At 35.0% G+C, this 8,678-nt stretch overlaps 1 protein-coding gene across 1 annotated transcript in view; it reads left to right on the top strand.

Moving 5' to 3' along the window:
• Positions 1 to 1,202: 1,202 nt before the first annotated feature.
• LOC150087761 (transforming growth factor beta receptor type 3-like) overlaps positions 1,203 to 8,678 on the top strand; it is a 371,467-nt gene continuing 363,991 nt past the window's right edge. Inside the window, exon 1 of the mRNA XM_090369867.1 lies at positions 1,203 to 1,417. The gene's annotated coding sequence lies outside the window, so the exon portion shown is untranslated. The remainder of the gene's footprint in view (positions 1,418 to 8,678) is intronic.

The following is an 8,678-nucleotide window of genomic DNA, read 5'->3' as shown; positions in this document are numbered from 1 at the left end:
GATGCAGAGGAAGACCTGCAACTAGGTGGAAGGATAGGATCAGTGAACTTCTGGGCACGATACTTTGCGATGCTGCTCGTATAGCACACGATCGATGCAGTTGAGGAATTTGTTGGTGGCCACAACAGCTCCTAAGGAGCTATGCGACTGGAAGAAGAAGACAATAATTTTATTGTAGGCCTAATTACACTTTCTTTGGTATAAACTGGGTATTCTCATGCATTTGATTATCCGAACTATTTGATTAACCCAACCAACCCTGGTCCCAGTTAGCTCAGATAATCGACGTTGTACTGTATGTCCAATTCTGAACAGTGACGGAGCTATTTATGTATGAATTAAAAATATAATAAATAATAATAGCTATGAAGTTTTGAATAGTAATAATAATAATATTATTAGCCATATGGTGCAAGAAAGCCTGAGGCTTATGTTGCACCAGCCAAAAAAAATTTCTGAGTCACCCTGAGAGAGAGAATCACCAAGAAGGAGAAGAATGATGATATCTAGCTTAGGACCCTGGGTGTGCCAAGCCCATGCTCACCAGATGTGAGCCCCTGGGGTAAAATATATTATTACAATAAAAATAATAAAAAATAAATATGCGAAGAAACGTATGTACACCTAGTAAAACGTTTATTAATACGAGTAATTATTGAAATTCAAACCGCCATAGTTGCAACCGTTCAGAATTATAGTTAACGTTTATAGATTTCTTTATTTCGTATATTCAACCCTTGAATACGTTCCAGAATTTCTACATATCTACAACACACTCTCACATACATTTAATTTAAAAAAATAATAAATAAAATAATCACAATGAAGTCAAAAATCACAATAAAAATTAAAAGCGCGACAAACACGTATAATAAAATAACAATATAATAATACATTAATCATATTATTAATAGCTTTTCCATCTTCAATATAGCACCTGAATGCTGTTTTGTGATCACTGTTCATCTTAAATGCATTGATCCTTTAACATGTTCTTTTATAAGCACACTGTCCTCTTAAATAATAGTATTCACTGTAGAAGCAGCGAGACCTAATTCCGTGCAATAGATGAAAAACTTTGTCCTGCTTCATACTTCTTAATTAATCATCTTCATTTCTAAATCAATTGTTTCATTTTCCTAGCACTGCCAGCACTTGAACTTTCCGTTGGTCCCTTTCCCTTCACCAACTAAGCTCTTTGAAGAACAGTGATCGCACATGCCATTAGCAAGTGCTTAGAACAAGAAAAGTACCGTAGTGATTGTTATCGAGGTAAGCGGCAGAGTTTCCTTGGTTGTGAGGCTCCACTGAATTGCATAGGCACATTGGTTTATTGCTCGCTGTCTTTTATGTTGAACATTGTGTGTTACCTTCCTGTTCAACGGCTTGTACGCTTTCAAGGTGCGTAAGCGATAAGGTAACTGGCCTTAGATTTTATTTTGTTTGTTTTTCGTTGTTTATTCGTTTAGCGTTGTGATTAGTTACGTAAAGTGAAGTTTGCCGAAAAGATAATTGATTAATTATTGCTGGCGATGTTGTAAATAGTGTGTTTGTGCTTCTGTGCACGATCATCATCGGAGTGTGTACATGATTTTGTATCTAATTGACATTTTAAGTTCGGCGTAGTTTTAATGAGAATTTAGGTTGTTCACTGACATGGTTTCTGCTTAAATACGTAATACCTGGAGGTGATGCAGTGCGGATAAGTGTGCTGCTATTAAATTTGGCATCAAATTAAAAATGTACGCTTTCGTATGCGGTTATGTTAAATCAAGTGATTTTTTTTTAAGAGAGAGAGAAAAAAATTTTCCAAAAGACTTCAAATCGTTTGGAGAATTTTTCTGTCGTTTGGAGAATTTTAAATCCATATTAAACAAAAACTTCTGTCATGTGTTAGTTATACCTAGGACCGGAGCAAGGAAATGTGAAACTGTACTCACACTGGGACCCCCCAACACTTCAGGGGGACCCAGTGCAATAATAATGTACCCTCAAAGTACATACATTATTATCATTGTTTATATTGTATTTTCAGAATATTTTAATATTTAGTCTGGGCTATATTTTGAAATTTGTAATAAATGATATTTCAAGTCGTGCTTATTAATATTAGAGGTGACCGGAAGGTTTCATGATAATGCTTTACCTCTGAATTAAGACGTTATTTAAAGAGAAATGATCTTTAATATCTTTAGACAAAGAAATGCTTTAAAACAGGAACAAAATTATCAAAAAATTTTCCCTTTAATAATTTTGTTTTTATGATAATCTTCAGAACAGAAACAACGTTCCAAAAAAAAACAGAAAGAGAAAATAAATAAATAATAATAATAAAGGAAAATTGGTTTCGCTGATTTTGGTGAGTACATAGATATTATTTTTAAGTCGCGTTATAGTTAGTTCAGGAGGAAGTACAGATAGTTGTTTAAGAACAGTATTCTGAGAATTTAATCAATAGAAATGGTAGTTTTAATCGATCGAATATTAATTGATGAGCACACACCCACTCACGGAGACTATAGTCGCTAATTAAAATTTACTGAGCGTTATAGTAAAAAGCGCTCTGTTTATGGTTAGCAAAATGAAAGTATACAGTTTCTGTTCACTGTAAGGATTGTCCTATAACTCGGTTAGGAGATGGATCACGTAATCGAAAGGCAGTGACAGTGTGTTGGCACTGAACCTGTCAGATGGGTTTAGCGTTTCGTTGCCAATTATTTATTTATTTAAATACTACAGAAGCATGGTTCACAGGTGGGGTCATGGTTATTAGACTCTGAATACAATGAAAAAGAGTAACTTTTTTTTTACAGAGAGATAATTAGCTTCAATTACAATACGCAATAATCGATCCTATATCGATATTATACTAATAATTATCGATACTATATAATATCGTATATATGCACAAGTCTTCAAAGAAATAGAAAATAATTGTTAATTTTTATTTCTCATTTATTTTTAATTTTTTTCTCAGTTATTTTTTATGTTTCGAATACAAGTTTGTACTGACACGTGTGATGCATAAAAAGTGAATTGGGCTTCATTACGTAAAAAGCAATTAGATAAAGGATTTTTATTCTGTATGTTGAATCATTTTAGGACTGAAACCAGACGCCAAGTTGATTAAAATTTTCTTTATATTCTCCATACTAATCAAAATTGTGAACTGCAAAAAAAAAAAAAAATAAATAAATAAAATAATAATAAAAAAAAACACGGAGAAGTGGGGAAGAAAGCTAAATTATATATTCATATTCAATTTGATAATTTTTGCTGATTATCTGAGGTACGGTTTAATATACATGGCAACTCCTTCACATAGGAAGCGAACCGATATTCTACGCAAAAAAAAAAAAGACTGTGGATAAAAAAACAAAAAATTATTTGAAATGCTGTTTTAAGTTTTGTTTCATACACTGAAACAAAAACCAATTTATAACCAACAACAATAAAAAAAAGGAATTCTCTGTGGATAAAAAACAAAAAAATATTTGAAATGCTGTTTATAAGTTTTGTTTCATACACTGAAACAAAAACCAATATTCAGAAAGACTTTATTTAATGCCGAGAATGGAAACTTAGGTAGAAGTGGGGGGAGACAAGATTTTTGTGGCGACTACTGGATGGCGTGTTTCGCAGCTTATTTTTTTTAATACCCACCCACTTCGTTAACTTGTCATTAAATATAAAAAAAAAAAGGTGCAATTTGAAGGGTGCGTTTTTAAACATGACAGGAATCAACCCCAATAAAACCCGTTCAGGTATTGAGAACTGGCTGTTTTTTCCACGCATCATCTCTGGCAGGCTGGATCAAATTGCTTCTCGAACCTTAACTAGCCAGCGGCCGTATTTTTTCTTATCTTGTAATAAGGGAGTTTATTCCTATTTTATGTGTATTTTATTTTATGCAAAGTACGCCTAAGGTATAGCCAATAACAGTGGCGTGGAAGTTATAAACTCTTGAGCATTCATGAGCTCAAGAATTTAAAAAATTAAATAATTTAAAAACTGCGATGTTCAATTACACGGAAGAGCGGTGAAATAATCAATTTTTTGGCGCCTGTGAAAAATTTATCAGAAGTGTGCCTTCGTTTTCATCAGTATGACAAAACACATTTAGGTTATGCTTGAACTGTCAACTTATACATCTACGCTTTTCATTAAAACATACAGTAAAATATATACTGTATAACTTAGGCAATCAAGCACTCATTAATTTAAAAAGCAAGAAGGGTTGTGGTTGCAAGACAGTTATGTTACTCCCCATCTTGCGAAGCGTGTTTGCATGCCACCCATTTATTTGGGAGGGAGAACTCAAATATTGTCCAAAAATGCTCTTGGTTATTTATTTATTTATTTTTTTTTTTTTAAACAATATACGAATCATTTGTAAATCTGGGTAACTTTCATTGCTATTCGTGTAAATTAAATTTTCTTCATAACACAAAATATTCAATACGCATTCTTAAATGCCATACATCAATTTTTTTGTAATGATGTCATAGTATATAATACGCAAGCGCAAGAGTTGCATTTTCATCTTACATAACTTTTTAGGCCTGAGTTGCAACATGATCGAAATCGTGCAGTTTGATAGTGGAAACAAAATTCGTCAAGAGTAATAAATTAATAGTTAAAATAGTTTTATACTTACATATATGCAGTAAATAAAAAAAGTTAATTTAGCAAAATCTGTACTACCGTAATTTGTGAAGAACACTTTTGTTCACACTTGTCATAATACCCCTAGTGACAAATTATGCAACCATTGGTTACAGAAATATGCAACAATTCGTACTAAAATAAATAATAGCCTAAATTTAATAAAAATAGCCCAAGTCTCTTATAGATAATAAACATTTATTGTAACAGTTTGTAGCGTTTATGCTCCCACGAAAATCAAATAATGTTAATAGCACATAAATGAATGATTGTATTTATATATAATTCGTTTATCGCCTGACCAAATATTTGTTGACCAAATATCGAAACATTATATTTGCCAGAAGAACGTTTCCGTTGTCATGGCTACCGTATGGCACTGTGAACACAACCGCAAAGAAAAACTGTTTCTTTCAAACGTGAACGTTTAAAAGTTGAAAATACTTGTAAGGATTAGTTATTTAAGCGCCTTTATCAGGTAATCAAGATGTGTGGAAAAAAGAAAAGTTACGTAGCGGCTCTTCCAGTGTAGTAGTTGGAGTAATAACGTCGTGCGGAATGTGAGCCAAGGTCATGACTTCCGCTGTTGTTTAACGTGAGGCTACACATAGCAGGGAGGTCAGATACCTCGTGAACGAAACATAGCTCTTCAGATCAACATGCTCACGCTATTAGCCTACACACTGTACAGCGTTTCTGCTCAAAAGAATGATCCTAAACGAGTGAGTGGGACGTTCATTTACGTGTGATGCGAAGGGGCGGTGTATGGGGGTCTCTGAGGCTCGATATACCTACGCCAGGAATGTTTTACTGTGGTGTACCTTGTATGTGTTGGCCATTCGTTTTGTTGTGTACGTGCTAGTTGGAGCAGCAGCGGCCGCCATTACTTCAGGATACTCACCTGTGGGCCCAAGTTATTTCATCCCTGGAGAATGGTGGAATGGGCCAAAGAAAAATAAAAAGAGTTAAAGGTTCAGTCGCTATTTTTGATTTTCATTTTAATGGAGGTTTTAAATTTGACTAGTATGTAGAAAACAGTCAACTGAAACTCTCCCTGAAAACTGCTCTAAGAAAGAAAATTATGTTTACATATACAAATGAAATAAAAAAAAAAGAGCCCGTTCCAATGTTCATTCATTCCGTTCACTTAGATTGCCTGACTCATACCCCGGAAAACACGAGAACAAAGTAAATTTCATATTAATGGCTTTAAGTAGAATTCGTAGATTTTTCGATATTGCTATCGCTGTAATTTCCGGTTTTAGTCAAGTGGGTCCGGGAACGACTGTGACGTCACAGTCGTTGAAATCGCGAGGTTTCAACACTATATAAGTTCAATCATTATAGTCAGAATTGCTGACTATAATGCACTCTCTGTTCTGCGCTGCATGATTTCAATCCTGAAGGTGGGGCAATGAGTAACTTCCTTTGATATGGTGTAAGAAATGAATGCATTGATACAAGATATTACTTATCGAAGTTGAACTTCCCTCGTTGAATACACAAATGTAAAGTTACCAGAAACTTTTTAGATAAAGCCAGTGTCACAAAAGTAAATATCGACTCTAATTCTTAATATGTAGAGTAAACTCCATGTAACACGAGTACTGTTTAAACGAAAATATTTCTAAATCGCCACCGGGAATAAAATAAGGCACTTATTTTATTCCCGGATTTGTATTATCAAATACAGTGCAACGTCGATATATCGCAAGTATCAGGCAACAACATACCCGAGTTAAGTATAAGCAAAGCGCTTTATAGTCGAAAACATTTTACCTGTTTTTTTTAAACATAAAACACTTAGTAAATAAATGGTTTATTTACTAATATTTTGAGTATACATACTAAAAAGTATTAAAAGTTATATCATTCCATTTACATTCTACTAATACGCATTACCTGGTAAAGTCCAGAATAGCAATGCAGTTCTGGACTTATATTTTACCATCCCTTCTAAAATAGTCATGTACTGTAATTTAGTTTGCCGGAACTGATGACAGCGTTTTTTCAGTACTGTAGATAATTCTTAATAGTGGTCAGATGGAATAAATGAGAAAAAGACATTCACTATCACTTTGAAGTTCTAACCAAGTCATCTAATTAATGTTCTCAAGCACTTTGTAATTTCTGGTGCTTTTTTCTTACACAAGTCACTCCTTACGTCACTGGCCTTGTTTGTCGATTGTCTTCTCGCCGTTCAGAGGCTGCGATTTCTTCCTTGCCCAAAGTTTTCGATTGATGTTGAGCTTACTTTCTTCCAATATTGTATGTAACGTCTTTCGGTGTTAATGTTTTCAGAAACTATAGAACTTGTTTGTTATGTTGTTTCTTTGTTATTTGGTTTTTAGGAGCATTAGCAACTAAGGCCATATTGCTCCGGGATATGCGGTGGTCATTCCCTGACCTTTCCGCATCCTCTGTATTTGGTGGTGACGGGCTCGAACCCCGGTCTAATCAAGAAGCGTGTGCTACGCACTGCTGCTCCTTCCCACCTGGCTACGGAGGCGCCTCTATAGAACTTGAATTTCTGAGTTCACAACACCGTCAAGTAGCTCACCACGATATTAGGCTTTGAAGGCTCGAATAATGCTCTAATTCATGGGCTGAATTAGTGCAGTTGTGTTCCTTGCAGAAACGTGGCTCTGATCTTGCCATCTGTCGATTTCAGAACGTCAGCCGAAGTATGAGATGGGCAGTGATCCAAATCCAACAGTAAAAGAGCCTTATTTTCAAGTTTTTCGGAAACCAAGTGTCTCATCGATGGTACTTTCAAGCCCTCTTTCAAGCCATGAAGCAAAGATATCACTTTGTCATCCAAGTGTTGGAGCTATTTTTATAAATCACCGGTAAAGATTTCATGTTGACGTGCTTAAAACGCCGGAGACTTCGACTTTTACCGATGCACAGTGGCTTTAGCTTGTGATTTCTAGTGTTTGCATACAGTAATTCTCTCTCTGTAAGTTTTCATGCCCGCTTTGTTGGGTGCCTTTTTAATATCCATTAACTTGTCGGGGAGAAGTACAGCGCTATTTCGTGAATTCGCCATCATGAATCACATTACGCAGAGATTTAGGAAACGCTTTTGCTGCTCTGATATCACCAAATGCAGATTCACTTACAGGACTAACCTGGGATATCCCATGAGACTTCCATCTCTAAAGCCACCCTTCAGAAACTTTAAATGTATTATCATCTTCTCCAAGTAGCTTTTTAAGTGCCTATGCTTTTAAAATTGCCCCATTTATCGGTACTCTTTCACTACTACACTTCAGTAGAAACCACTTGTATAAGTATTGGTCAGTCCATATCACTGTGTTCGCAAAGTCTAGTTTTCTTTCTTTGAATGCCTACTTCATCTTCTGCGGAATCTACGAATAAACGCAAATTTTGCTACTCTTTCATCCCACGGCCGATCGTTACTTGTGGAATTCCACACTCGCAAAATACTGTACAGTATTTGCATTTTGTTTGGCCACTCTTAAACCTTTCGATAATTAACTTTTCTGACTGTATAATTCTTTGTTCTGGTGGCCATTGCTTCGGTCCTACTGATTTGTTCATTTTTGCCGTGTTTGTGATGCTCTATAATTTACTGTGATTTTGAAAAAACGAAATCAGAACCAAACTGTCCGACCTATCATAGTAACAAAGTGCAATCACGTGATTTCTCCATAAATCACTTCTAAGTTCATGTATATTTTGCCCAGTTTAGTCCTTAGCAGCTTTTGCTATCCTAATTGTAACTTCTAGTTGAAGAAAGGATGTCACATGCTGTTTACAAAAATTTACTTTGTAACTAGTGTAACTTGACAAACGGTACAGTAGGCCACATTCCCCTCCAGAGATGCTGTTTGTAATTACAGCCTCACTAATATATACTCTTTTATTGCATATCTAGCTGAGAAGAGAATCTGCTGGGTGTCTACACTAATTAATCTCTAACGCATACTGTTGTTTACAAAAATTACTCTTCAACTGAGTAATGAATAATGAATATACTGTATTGAATT

Source organism: Mastigoproctus giganteus, chromosome 3, assembly GCF_048544385.1.
Source record: "Mastigoproctus giganteus isolate SK-2022 chromosome 3, ASM4854438v1, whole genome shotgun sequence".
In the NCBI taxonomy this organism is placed as follows: Eukaryota; Metazoa; Arthropoda; class Arachnida; order Uropygi; family Thelyphonidae; genus Mastigoproctus; species Mastigoproctus giganteus.
Note: the sequence above shows the minus strand (reverse complement) of the source record. Positions and strands in the feature narration are given on the sequence as shown.